Raw genomic sequence first — 14,509 nt, 5'->3', positions numbered from 1 at the left:
GACGTGCCAACTGTCAACGTCACGCAGCTTAGTTGGCAGCAAGAAATCATGTATTAGAAGTACCCTCCGAACTTAGAGTAAGAGCCAAACTCCTTTGGAACATACAAAGCAGGGCTTGCTGACCCCTCAGACCCGGTCCCTTTCTCTTGCCTCCTTCCTGTTCTTTGGGGCCAGAACTTTCCCAGCCCAGGACCTCTACCCAGATGTCACCCCCCCCCACCCTCCAGAGCAGGGTTGCCCTCCTCTGCCTCACTTTTCTGTCTATTCTATATATTTCTTTTATAGTGAGTACTTAGCACGATGTAAAAACGTCTTGTCTTTGCTTGCTCCCTGGGGGGAGGGGGTCTATCTGGTTCCTCACAACAGCCCAGCGGCTGGAATCCTTTGGGGACAAGGGAATGAGGGCAGATGGGCCGGAGCCGGCACCTTCTCTTCACCGTTATACCATCCCAGCACCCACGCCCTGGCCCCGGGGTGCCTGGCTCCACTGACCTGCCGCAGCCTGAAAGTCTGGGGTCGGGGGCTTGAGGAGAGAGCACCACAGAGACCTCCAGCATGTGCGCCCACTGTGCCTGGGAGGGCAGGGACAGTCAGCTCCGTCCTCAGGGTGCCCGGCCTCTCTCCCCAGGCCTAAGCCCCCGAGACTTCACTCATAATACAAGGTAATTATACCAGCGTTGTCAAGAGGCGACAATGATTAATTGCTGCGCGTGGGATCGGACAGCGCGGGGTCTAGAGCAAGAGAAGGCCACAGCCCGATGGGCTTCCAGGTGGAGCTCGGCCTGCCCACCTCCCTCTGCAGGGGCTAATCGGGCACCAGGCCAGGCCCACCCCGCCACAGGGCTCTGAGAATGAGCTCCCTGCTCCTCAGGAATGCCCCCATTCCCTCCTGGAAGTAAGTAGCTCAGGATCTAGGGCCAGGACTTCCCCAGCACACACTACCCCTCCTGGCTGGGTGGCCGAAGGCAAGTCGCTTTCCTACTCTGAGCCTCAGGTCGGCCCCCGGGGCTGTCACAAGAATTACTCATGAGCATGTATTTTAAAAGAGTTTTGTAGCCCAGCCTTTGAAAACTGGCAGCCCAAGTCTCAGGGGCTCATGCAACAACTAATTGGTAGCAATATTTTGAAGTGGGAGATTTCAAATAAAGAGACTCATTTCCAGCTTCTCTTGAGAAACTGGCTACCCTGGGCCCACATTCTGCACAGTGATGCCATGATGGAGTCGGTATTGCCTGCCCTGGTGGCCCCAGGGTCCCCATCCACCCAATTCAGGCCCCTGGGTCAGGGACGTGTCCCTCATAGAAATACTGGGTGCTGTGGCTGTGTTGCTTTCGGCCTTCCTTCTCTGCACGCTTTGGGGGTATTTCCAATATCTTTCTCCCTCCAGGTACCGTAAACCACTTAGTAATTGGTTTGTTAATAAGTCCAATCAGCACTTTAAAATGATGTGCTAAGCCACACTGTTTTGGACCCTGGGTATACAGTGTTGAAAAAAATGGCTATGGTACCCATCCATGGATTGCCTCAGGGAGCAAGCCGACTTGACATCAATTAATACATTGTCACAAATTGTGATAGGAACTGTAAGGGGGAAAGACCACAGATTTACAAATATTGAACCCAGGCTTTTTTGCAGAGACCTACTCTGGGCCAGGTCCTCTGCTGAGAGGTCAGGGATGTGGACTGAGACCAGGTATGGTCACTCTGTGCAGGCAGCTCACAGGGTGGTGGAGATGCAGGCACATCAAGAGATTCTGCTCATTCTAGTCTACAGGAATTGGAATCCCAGGTGCCTGCTTGAGGAAAGGCACTTAACCCAGTCTGGGAACATAATATATAAAGAGTGTCTGCAAATCAATGAGAAAAAAGTACAATTAAAAAATGGGCAGAGACTTCCCTGGTGGTCCAGTGGTTAAGACTCCATGCTCCCAATGCAGGGGACCCAGGTTCAATCCCTGGTCAGGGAACTAGATCCCTCATGTTGCAAATAAGAACCCTCCATAACCAAAGATCTGGCACGCCACAACTAAGACCCAGCACAGCCAACTAAATAAATATATTTTTTAAAGGGGCAAAGGTATGAACAGAAAATTCATAGAAAAGGAAATAGAAAGGGCTCTTAATGAAAACATGCTTAATCTCAGTCAGAGAAATGAAAATTTTAAATACACTGACAGGGACTTCCCTGGTGGTGCAATGGTTAAGAATCTGCCTACCAATGCAGGGGACACGGGTTCAAGCCCTGGTCCGGGAAGATCCCACATGCCGCAGAGCAACTGAGCCCATGTGCCACAACTACTGAGCCTGCACTCTAGAGCCCATAAGCCACGACTACTGAGCCCACTTGCTGCAACTACTGAAGCTCGCGTGCCTAGAGCCCATGATCTGCAATGAGAGGCCACCGCAATGAGAAGCCCGCACACCGCAACAAAGAGTAGCCCCCTCTCTCCGCAACTAGAGAAAGCCTGTGTGCAGCAACAAACACCCAACACAGCCAATAAATAAATAAATAAATATATATATATATAAATAAATTGATTTTAAAAAGATACGTTGACAGATTTGGGATGACAGAAATGTTCTAAAATTAGATTGTGGTGATGGCTGTAACTCCATAAACTTACTAAAACTCACTGAAATGTATGCTCAAGTTAACTTTATGGTGTGTAGATTATACCACAATAAAGATGCTTAAAAATAAATAAATTAAAAACCACTTTGAGATACCATTTTATACCTATCAGTATTAGCAAGTATCAAAACTTCTGGTTACATATTATGTTCCTGAGGGGGTGGGGGAGACAAGCTGGCGGGGTGTCAACTGATGCACTCAGGGTGGCGTGGGAAATGTGACACTATCAAATTTACAAATGCACTTACACTTTGAGCCAGGAATTCCATTTATAGACCTTTATCTGATAGATAGGCTCTTACACTTGTGAAATTTGTAAGGAAATTCATTGCAGCCTTGTACATTATGGCACAATTGGAAACAAAAGATGCTCACGTGGAACAGACTCTTAAAAATATACAGCCAAACAGTGGAGTGTTATGCTCCTGAAGAGAGGGAGAAAGAAGGAAGGAAGGAGAAAGAGAGAAAGAAAGAAAAAGGAAGGAAGAAAGGAAGAAACAGAGAGAGAAGGAGGGCTGGAGGGAAGGAGAGAAGGGGAGAAAGGGGGAAGGAAAGAAAGAAGAAAGAAAGAAAAGGAGGGAATGAGAGAAGGGGAGAAAGGGAGAAGGAAAGGAAGGAAGGAAGGAAGGAAGGCAAGAAAAGAAAAGAAAAGAAAAAGGCAGCTCTTTCTGTAATGGATATCAAATGATCCCAAGAGAGAATTAGTGGAACGGTGCAGAAGCCTAAGTATGCTGTGATTAAAAATGGGGATAAGGAGAGAAGATACATACAGACTTGTGTACATATTTATAGAATTTCTCTGGATGGAAAACAGAAGAAACTGTTAACAATGGTTGCACCTACAAAAGGATCTAGGTTTGTGGGGCTGGGCATAGAGAGAGGAGAAAGACTACTGTGTAAGCTTTGATCACTGTTGAAATTACACAGATGATAGTTAGATGGAGATTGAGATAGGGATAGATATACACACATATATACATATATATATATTCTATATAAAAAATAAAGATTAAAAAACAAAAAAAAAATTTTTTGATTGAAAAATAAAGATGGAGAACCTGCTGTATAAAAAAATAAATAAAATAAAATTCAAAAACCAAAAAATAAAGATGGAGAGGAACAGAAGTTTGCCAAGAAGGTAAGTGGAGGAGAAAATTCCATCACTGGCTGGAACACAGGGAAACAAGAATTCTCTGGCCCTCTTGGCTGGAATGTAAATTGGTACAAGTATTTTGCAGAGTACTTTGGTTGTATCTAGTAAAGTTGAAGATATAAATGCACATGACCCAGGAATTCCTCTTCTAGGCATTTGAGAAACCCTCCCACATGAGCAGAAAAGATGTGGACAACAATATTCATGAGGCACTATTAGTTAAAAAAAAAATTATAAAGAAACTCTGGATGCGAGCTAATGGATTAACCAAGAGTGGGACCTACTTTGGATGGAACGCTGTGCAGTGGTGACATGTGAATGGATATGAAGCACAATGCTTCAGTCAGAGGAAGAACTGGCAGAATTTTAAACACAAAACAGAACTGTATATTCTTTATGGAAATGAAGCACAAGAAGTAGAAGTATAGACACACAAATGGGATTAAATCTTCTGGAAGATTTCAAAATAAGACCTAGGAACTTCCCTGGTGGTGCAGTGGTTAAGAATCCACCTGCCAATGCAGGGAACACAGGTTCGAGCCCTGGTCTGGGAAGATCCCACATGCCGCGGAGAGACTAAGCCTGTGCGCCCCAACTACTGAGCCCGTGTGCCATGACTACTGAAGCCCGCACACCTAGAGCCCATGCTCCGCAACAAGAGAAGCCACCGCAATGAAAAGCCCACACACTGCAACAAAGAGTAGTCCCCTGCTCACCGCAACTAGAGAAAGCCCATGCACAGCAACAAAGGCCCAATGCAGCCAAAAATAAAATAAATAAATTTATTAAAGAAAAAAAAAAGATCTGGAAGAGAGCAAGCCAGGCCATGTTCTCGGATGGGAAAACTTAATACCATAAAAATGTCAATTCTCCCAAATGTTCTGCACAAATTTAACATAATTCAAATTAGAATACCAACAGGGTGAATTTTAAAAAACTGGATAAAATGACCTCAAAGATTATGTGGCAGAATAAATGCCTAAGAATAACCACGGAAAATTGGAAAAAGAGTAACATGGGGTTTTTGCCTTACCGGAAATAAGAACATACTATAAAGCCACTATAATCAAATCAATGTGGCATTGGCAGAGGAACAGACAATGGAAAAGAACAGAGAATCCAAAAATAGATTCCAGCGTACATGAGAACATAATATACGACAAAGGTAGTATTTCAGTTCGGTGGGAAGAGGGTAGATTGTGAAATAAATGGTGCTGGTACAAGTGAACCTCCATCTGGCAGAAAATGAAACTGGACCCCGCTTAGATATATCCAAACGAATTCCAGATGGATTAAAAATGTGAATGGAAAAAATAAATGACTAGCAATCTTGCAAAAAAATCTCAGGGGCAACACGTGAGACCTGGACAGAGGAAGTGCAAAGGCCAGAGGGTGGACGAGCTCAGACACTCCTGGAAAAGGCACTGTCCCACGTGGCTGCAAGGGAGAGAGGCCCAGGTGTGCCCAGAGCCTCCCCAAAGCACGGTCACATCCACTGCCATCTTCAGGGCTTTCTGCCACACCTCTTCACCTCCTGTGCTGTTCGGTGATCCTTTTCTTTAAATCAATTCATGTCTTTATAAATTAAATGGTTACTAAAAGATAATTTTATATCACTGACAAAATGATGGGTTCAATGGGCTAGTTATATATTTTCTGAATCACATGGAAACAAATGTATTGACTATTAAGGTGGAAAAACCGGCCTGGAGTTACCTTGGTGGGTGTGTTATATTTGCATTTTGGAAGTCATTCTGCCACCTTGTGAGCCAAGGTCACGGGGACGTCCCCCCTCCCCACACACACAACCGCCTTCAGTCTGTTATTCCAAAATCTGGCCATTTCCCAGCGTCAACACAGCTACTGCCCTGGTCCAAGCTGCCAACGTCTTACCTGGATTACTGCACTAGCTTTCTTGATGGAAGCCTACAAATTCCCTACTGTCCGCTCAGACCACTGCAGCAGAGGGACCCTGTGAAAATGTGAGCCTGGTCCTCCTCGCTCTGAGGACACCACACCATCTGGACCCTCGTTGCCCCTTGGATCTCATCCTGTTTGCTTGCTCACATCCAGCCCATCTGGCTTCTTGGCTGCTTCTCAAACATACCTGGCACACATCCACCCCAGGACATTTGCACTTGCTGTTGCTTTTGCTCAGATGTCCACATGGCTTCTTCACATACTCCCTGAGAGACTCCCTAGACCACTTCCTGGTGGGGGCCAAGCCAGCTGTGGGTGACAGCCAGGGTGCAGATGGGTCCTTACAGGCTTTCCAGAGAGAGAGAGACAGAGATTGCAAGACAGAGAGAGAGGGAGAGCGAGAAACAGCCGTGGAAACGGGGCTGGTTTCTGCCTCCACTGCCCTCTGTCCACTCTCACTATGGGCACGGCGGCCTGCAGTACCACGTAACAAGGCAAGGCTGGGGGAGAACATGGCTGCTACTTCTTAGTAATCGGGCCTTCCAACCCCTGGCAAGGGGAGAGGAGGTGACCACGCAGTGCACACGACCCACAGCACATCTGAAGGCCTGCTAGCAAGAACCCTGGGAAACGTGAGACAGAATCACCGTATTCTATACACCAGCAGTCCCCAACCTTTTTGGCACCAGGGACCAGTTTCACGGAAGACAATTTTTCCACGGACCGGGCCGGGGGTGGGGGCTGGTTCCGGGGGTAACGGGAGCGATGGGGAGGGCAGATGAAGCTTTGCTCACTTGCCCACCACTCACCTCCTGTTGTGCAGCCGGTTCCTAACAGGCCGTGGACCAGTATCGGTTCGTGGCCGGGGGTTGGGGACCCCTGCTTTACGCCATTGGAGCAACGCAACTCCTAAGTATGCACCCAAGACGCAGGAAAACATGTCCACACGCAAACGTGTACACTCATGTTCATGATGGCCCCAAAGTGGAGACAACCCAAATGCCAACCCATCAGCTGATGAATGGATAAACGAACTGTGGTCTGGCGATACGACGGAATATTACTTGGCCATAAAAAGGAATGAAGGCCTGATACATGCTAAAACATGGAAAAGCAGATTAGCGGTAAGTGGCTTTTAGTCTGTTCACAGAGTTGTGCAACCGTTACCACAATCTAAGTTGAGAAGATTTGCATCACCCCAGAAATGCTGTATCCAGCAGCACTCTCCTTTCTCCGTCCTCCCAGCCCCTGGCAACCACTAATCTGCCTTCTGTCTCTGCTATGGGCGTTTCATGTATGTGGAACCACACACTCTGTCTTCTGTGACTGGTTTCTTTCACTTATCAGGTTGTTGTCAAGGTCCATCCAAGTGGTAGCACGTTTGGAACTTCTCCGTGAGTTTCTGGGGTGGCCAATTCAATTGCCCCAGTTCTGCTCCCTGCGAGGCTGCTCTCTGCCCGCCCCGCCATGGCCACACCTGCAGTGGGCATTGGAGTTCTTCAGCTCTTTAGTAAGTAGCCAGTTCCCGACAGTGCTGATTCCAGACATTAAAGATTGTTTAGGCTTAGAGATAACGTCACGTAGTCTTGTTTTGTTTGTTTGTGAGTTTGTTTTTATGAGGCTCAGAGTTTTTTCTGGCACTGCAACCCCATCAAATATTTATTTGGTTTTCCCCTCTTTATTTCTTTATAAACACATATTGTGAAATATTTCAGGTACACAAAAGTACCTGAATAATATAAAAAATACCTGTGTAATCAACACCTAGCTGAAGTGTTAAAACATCACCAATACGGTTGAAACACAAGAATTCACTACATACTTGAAGAAAAGGAACAACTTGTTTTTGTAACTTTGAGGTAGCGAGGGGTTTTCTATGCATCATGCAGAAAGCAGAAAATATAAAGGATTAATTCATTGGACTACAAAAAAAGTTTCAACTTCTGTATAGTTAAAGGTGCTATAAACAAACTTAAAAGATAAACAATAGACTGGGAGAGAGTATTTGCAATGCATATAAGGAAGTAACAGTCAATATCTGTAATATGCAAAGTGTTCCTAAAAACCAAGAAGGAAAAGGCAAATAACTCAATAGAAAAACACTCCATTCACTCAAGAGAAATATCATGGTCAATAAACATATGAAAAGAAAGCATGTCCTCATTTGCAATCAAGTAAATGAAAATTAAAAACAACAATGAGATACCATTGTTCATTTAACAGACTGGTCACTCAGACAAAAAATTACACAAGCAACAAGAGTGATAATATCCATTCACTGCGAGCCCATGGGAAGGTAAGCACTCTCCTCCGCTATTGGTGGGATATAAATTGATACAGCCTTACTGCAAGAGCAATTAGCTGGAAGCCATCTAAATATAAAGTGTACATACCCACAGCCACATGCTTAGTAATAGATCATGCAGAAATACTCGCACGTGAGAAAATAAATGTACCAACATCATTTGTAAAGCAAAACTACTGCAAACAGCTTGATGCCCATAAATATGGACTGGTTAAATAGATTTTGATACAGCCATTACTTGGCTTGTTATGTAGCTTTTTAAATAGATGAGTTAGCTATACGTGTGCTGATGGGTAACTCTGTCCACAATTTATTTCAAGTGGAGGAAAACCAAGTTATAGAATAATACATATATTATAATCCCATTAGTATTTTTAAAAATCCTATATGATAATCGTGTATACATTCCTTAAGGTTCTCTGTGAGCAGCGTTGTTTGAATTGTAATAACAAATATATTTCTTTTGTAATCCAAAAACAAGAAAGAACTTTTAAAAACCTAATAAAGAATGTGTACTAAGTATCTGACTTAAAAATAATAAAGACGAGGTCTATTTTATTATTTTTCTTTCATAGATTGTGCCTTTTGTGTTCTATTTAAGAAATCTTTGCCTAACTCAGTGTCACAAAAGTTTTTTTAAATGTTTTTTCCTAGACTTTTTTTTCTTTTAATTTATTTATTTATTTATTTATTTATGGCTGTGTTGGGTCTTTGTTACTGCACACGGGCTTTCTGCAGTTGCGGTGAGCGGGGGCTACTCTTTCTTGCAGTGTGCCGGCTTCTCATTGCAGTGGCTTCTCTTGTTGCGGAGCATGGGCTCTAGGCGCACGGGCTCAGTAGTTGTGGCTCGCGGGCTCAGTAGTTGTGGCACACGGGCTCAGTTGTTTCGTGGCATGTGGGATCTTCCCGGACCAGGGCTCGAACCCATGTTCCCTGCATTGGCAGGCACATTCTTAACCACTGCGCCACCAGGGAAGTCCCACCTAGACTTTTATAAGTTTTAGCTCTTAGGTTTAGATCTCTGATCCCTTTTGGATTGTTTTTTTTTTTTTTTTTTTTTTTTTTTTTCTTTTTGCGGTATGTGGGCCTCTCACTGTTGTGGCCTCTCCCGTTGCGGAGCACAGGCTCCGGACGCGGAGGCCCAGCGGCCATGGCTTACGGGCCCAGCCGCTCCGCGGCATATGGGATCCTCCCAGGCCGGGGCACGAACCCGTATCCCCTGCATCGGCAGGCGGACTCTCAACCACTTGCGCCACCAGGGAGGCCCTGGATTGTTTTTGAGTATGGTGCAAGGTAAGAGTTGGAACTCTTTTTTTTTCATAAAGATATTTAATTGTTCAACCACCATATGTTTAAAAAGCAGTATTTTCCCCCATTGAATTACTTTGGTACGTTTGTAAAAAAAAAAAAAAACAAAAAACCTATCAACTGGGGGGGGATAAATTGGGAGATTGGGATTGACATATATATACTACTATATATAAAAGATAACTAATAAGGACCTATTGTATAGCACAGGAAACTCTACTGAGTACTCTGTAATGGCCTATATGGGAAAAGAATCTAAAAAAGAGTGGATATATGTATAACTGATTCACTTTGCTGTACACCTGAAACTAACACAACACTGTAAATCAACCACGCTCTAATAAAAAAAAATTTTTTAATCAATTGACCGTACACGTGTGGGTCTATTTTTGGACTCTTCTTTTTCATCGATATATAGGTTTATCCTTACACCAATATCACACTGTCTTCATTGCTATAGCTTTATAGAAAGTCTCGAAATCAGACTGTATAAATCTTCTGACTCTGCTCTTTCTTTTTATCAAGATTATTTTGGCTCTTCTAGGTCCTTTGCCTTTCCATATAAATTTTAAAATTTGGTTGTCAATTTCTCTTTTAATAAAGTCTATAAGCTTTTGATTTGGATCGTATTGAATATATAGATCAATTTAAGGATAATTGACACCTTAACACTATTGGGTCTTCTGATTTATGAATATGGTATATATCTCCACTTAGTTAGATCACCTCTAATTTCCATTTATAAGGTTTTGTAGTTTTATTTTAGATTTTTTAAAGTCGAGGTAACATTGCTTTATAAAGGTTTTGAAGTTTTGAGTGGATAGGCCTTACGCATATTTTGTTAAATTTATCCCTACGTATTTTGTCTTTGATGATGCTGTAAATTGAGTTAATTTTAAAATTCCATTTTTAATTGTTCATTGCTAGTATATAGAAATACAGTGCATTTTTGTATATTGATTTTTATCCTGAAAACTTGCTATATTCACTTTTTAGTTCTAGCAGCTTTTTTAAAAAAAATTCCCTAGGGTTTTCTGGGTATACAATCATGTTGCCTGCAAATAAAGACAGTTTTCATTTCTATCTTTGTGCCATTTGTCTCTTTTTCTTGCCTCATTACACTGGCTAGGATCTTTAGTGTAAATGTTGACCAGAAGTTGTGAGAGCAGACATCTGTGCCTTGTTCCTAATCTTAGCATTGAATCTTTCACCACTGAGTATGTTAGCCACAGGTTCTTCACAGACATACTTCATCAGACTGAGGCGGTTCTCTTCCATTCTTAGTTTGCTAAGAATTTTAGTTGTGAACTTGTGTTAAATTTTGTCAAATGCTTTATTTGACAAATGATCATATGGTTTTCCCTTCCTATTTTACTAATGTGGAGGATTATATTAATTGATTTTGGACTTGAAATCAACTTTGCATTCCTGGGATAAGCCCCTTGTGGTAATGATGTATTATCCTTTTTGTATATTGCTATATTCAATTTGTTAAAATTCTGTTAAAGACTTTTGCATCTATGCTCATAAGGGATTTCGGTCCATAGTCCTCTTTTCTTATGATGTTTTTGTCTGTTTTATGGCATCATAAAATTAGTTGAGAAATGTTTCTTCTACTTCTATTTTCTGAAACAGTTTGTGTAGCATTTATATTATCTTTTTAAAGTGTTTTCTTTGTGGGAAGGTTTTGTTTGTTTGTTTTTGTTTGTTTTTGTTGTTTTTTGCGGTACATGGGCCTCTCACCATTGTGGCCTCTCCCACTGCGGAGCACAGGCTCCGGACACGCAGGCTCAGCAGCCATGGCTCACGGGCCCAACCGCTCCGCGGCATGTGGGATCCTCCCAGACCGGGGCATGAACCCGTGTCCCCTGCATTGGCAGGTGGACTCTCAACCACTGCACCACCAGGGAAGCCCATGTGGGAAGGTTTTTAATGACAAATTTAATTTATTTAATTTATATAGATTTATTCTAAATTTCTATTTCTTCTTGGATCAATTTTGGTAATTTGTGTCTTTCAAGGAAATTGTCTGCTTTATCAAGGCTGTCAAATTCATTGGCACGAACTTGTTCATAATATTTCCTTATAATCCTTAAAATATCTGTAAGATCTGTAGTGGTGTCTCCTCTTTCACTCTTTTATCTTTTTTTTTTTTTTTTAGTTTTTGGCCGCACCATGTGGCATGCGGGATTTTAGTTCGCTGAGCAGGGATCAAACCCATGCCCCTTGCATTGGAAGCACCGAGTTGTAACAACCGGACTGCCAGGGAAGTCCCTCTTTCATTCTTGATACTGGTAATTTGTATGTCTTCTCTTTTTTCTTGATCAAGTTCATCATAGGCCTATCAATTTTACTGATCATTTCAAAGAACCAGATTTTGCTTTCACTGATTTTATCTATTGTTTTTTAAATTTCCCATTTCATTGATTTCTTCTCTTTTTTATTTCCTTTTATCAACATTTTGGGTTTAATTTGTTTTTCTTTCTCTAATCTCTTAAGGTTGGAACTTAGATCAAGCCCCAGACTGAGAAAAATGTATATATCTGGTAAGGGTTTGCAACCAAAATTTATTTTTTAGGACAACTCCTACAACTCAATAATAAGACAACCTACCTGATTTTTTAAAGTGAACAATCTGAACAGCCACTTCATAAAATGGCCAATAAGAATATGACAAGATGCTCAACATCATTTGTCATCAAGGAAATGCAAATTAAAGGCAGTATACACCCACTAAAATGACTAAATTTAAGAAGACTGACAATACCAAATGTGGAAGATGATACAGAGCAACTAGAATTCTCATACCTTGCTGATGGGGATGCAAAATGGTATGTCACTTTGGGAAACAGATGGCTAAAAGTCAATCAGGCCAAGCAACATGAATCTCAGGACTTCTGTTTAAGCATCTGGAAATAAGATTCACTTTCCCACTGAACTTTTCAACTTGGAGGTGTTCGTCCGGAACCGTTGCCGCTAACTTGCCACCTAAGACAAAAGCCTGCCTGAGAGCAGAGTCTCAGAGAGAAAACCAACAGGGTTTTAATGACATAATTTAAGCCCCTGCATCAAGCCATACCTAAAGACCATGCTTAGATTTTTCAGTTACTTGGAGCAGTATCTCCTCCTCCTCCTTCTTTTTTCTTAGGAAGGTTTGGGATCCCCAACTGCTCTGATGAATCACAGAAGGACACTTGGTAAGTGGGTCAGCCCCGTACACGTGTATGAAGTCATTCCTGCTGGATAGGGCTGCAGAAGGCGAGTCCTGGTTTTGCTCTGCCTGGAGCCGGTGCAGTCAGCGGTAACCTCTGCTGTGGGAATTAAAAGGCAATCAGGGGACTTCCCTGGCGGTCCAGACTCTGTGCTCCCAAGGCAGGGGACCCGGGTTCGATCCCTGGTCGGGGAACTAGATCTCACGTGCATGCCGCAACTAAGAAGTCTGCAGGCTGCCACAAAGATCCCACATGCCACAACTAAGACCCGGCGCAGTCAAAATAAAAAAAATAAAAATAAGTAAATAAAAAATATATCTTTTAAAGGCAATCGGGTGATTTTCTTGTTCCAAAATATTCTAGGGATCTCCAACGTAGAGTAATTAGCAAGTGTTATACCCAAGCAAAGCTGGTGTTCACTGTTTCCTTTACACTGGAAAGTCTCAGCTAGGCACTGATGCATCTTTAAGTCTCCTCTTTAATGGGCAACTGCATTCTCTTTCCAAGTAGAGGGTGCCTTTCTTTGTTTAAGGCCATCAAAGGCTGCCCCAGCAAGGGTGGCCAGGAGAACAGAATTGGCTGGAGTGGACTAGCAGCAAGGATACAGCAGACATTCCAACTAGTTTGGTCTAAGCTCTCGGGATCAGCAGGACTCCTGTGTGGCTCAGCGTACTCCCCTAGGTTGGGTCCCCAAGAGGTTTGTTGGGGAGCCCTGAGAATCAGCATCTCGTGAGGCAAGCAGAGTGAAGCTCCAAGGCTCAGCCAACTTGCCGGGGGGAGCTGGAGCCGGGGTGGTCCTCAGGGCTGTCCAAGTGGAAGTTGGCGGGGCTGGGCCTTTAGACCCCTGCACTAGCCAGCCATCGGATGCAGGCTGCTCCCAAGAAGGGGTCTGGCCTTGGGAGAGATGGCTCTCTTTAGCTGCAAGTGACGGACTCAGCTGGGAGCCATTGGCAGCCAGCAGTGTCCACTGTGCTTCCTGACTCTGCCGAGAACCTTTTCAGGAAGTGGGAGTGTCCATGTCCTCTCTGCACTCGGCTCCGTTTTCCCAGAGATTGCAGGTTTTTGCTTTGGGAGCATCATGAAGCCATCGGGGTCACCTGCCAACCCCTGGAGCATCAGCGCACCCAGAGCTGTGGGCAGAGGCCAGCCTCAAGGCCCTGGTCTGCCCTCGCAGCTGTCCTTGGCCAGCGGCGCACAGCCTGGTGGACTTCCTGTCTCTTGCTCCGTCAGCCGGCGGACGCCCCTCTCCCCACTCTTAGAACGACCCTTCCTCAGACTTTGCTCCGCTGTGCCGCACCTCATGCAACATGGGGCCTCTCCCAGCAACGCCTGCAGGATGCTGCCCTCGGGGTGACGTGCGTGGGTCTCCCTCCAGTGTGACTTTGGGGCCTATCTTCCCTTGAACGCCACGAAGAGCTCTTGGTAGGTGACAGTGGCTCCTCAGAAGTCCACACCTGCTGGGGCTGCTCCGTGGACTTGACAGCTCCCTGTTCTGGCCGGAGGACAGGGGGGCCCTGGGAGCGCCCCTGAGGACGGAGACGAGCAGGTCCTGCGGCTGACGGGTCCCGGGCAGCGCTGTCAGTGTGCTTCACTCTCAGACTTCCTCCGGCCTCTGCGGGGGGCCTGGCAGTGCCAGCCGACACGTGTGGCACAGCGGGCTGGGTTGCAAAATATATCCGGCATGGCAGTTGGTGAAAGAGTTATGCAATCGCCACCAACTTACGGAAACCACCGCGAGGCGCTCCTGTGAGGACAGGAGCCTGGCTGTGCCATGCCAGACTCAGGCTCGGGGTCCGCGTTGGCCGTCCAGAAGGGCCCAGACTGGGGGGTATCAGGAACTGTGACGGATCTTCCCTGAAGTCGTCCTGGGTACACGTGACCACAGGACCCCATGACGCTGGCATCTCCTCCCCTGAGGGACCCCGGGGCTCCTCTCTCCTTCACACTCCACAAGCTCCAGAAGACAGACCCCTCAGACC

The 14,509-nt window shown here is 44.7% G+C and overlaps 1 non-coding gene across 1 annotated transcript; it reads left to right on the top strand.

Annotated features, from left to right (window-relative positions):
* The first annotated feature begins 1,894 nt into the window (after positions 1-1,894).
* Positions 1,895-1,967, top strand: TRNAW-CCA (transfer RNA tryptophan (anticodon CCA)). The gene has a single exon. It is a non-coding gene; the product is annotated as a tRNA-Trp (tRNA).
* Positions 1,968-14,509: the final 12,542 nt, after the last annotated feature.

Source organism: Mesoplodon densirostris, chromosome 10 (assembly GCF_025265405.1).
Source record: "Mesoplodon densirostris isolate mMesDen1 chromosome 10, mMesDen1 primary haplotype, whole genome shotgun sequence".
In the NCBI taxonomy this organism is placed as follows: domain Eukaryota; kingdom Metazoa; phylum Chordata; class Mammalia; order Artiodactyla; family Ziphiidae; genus Mesoplodon; species Mesoplodon densirostris.
Note: the sequence above shows the minus strand (reverse complement) of the source record. Positions and strands in the feature narration are given on the sequence as shown.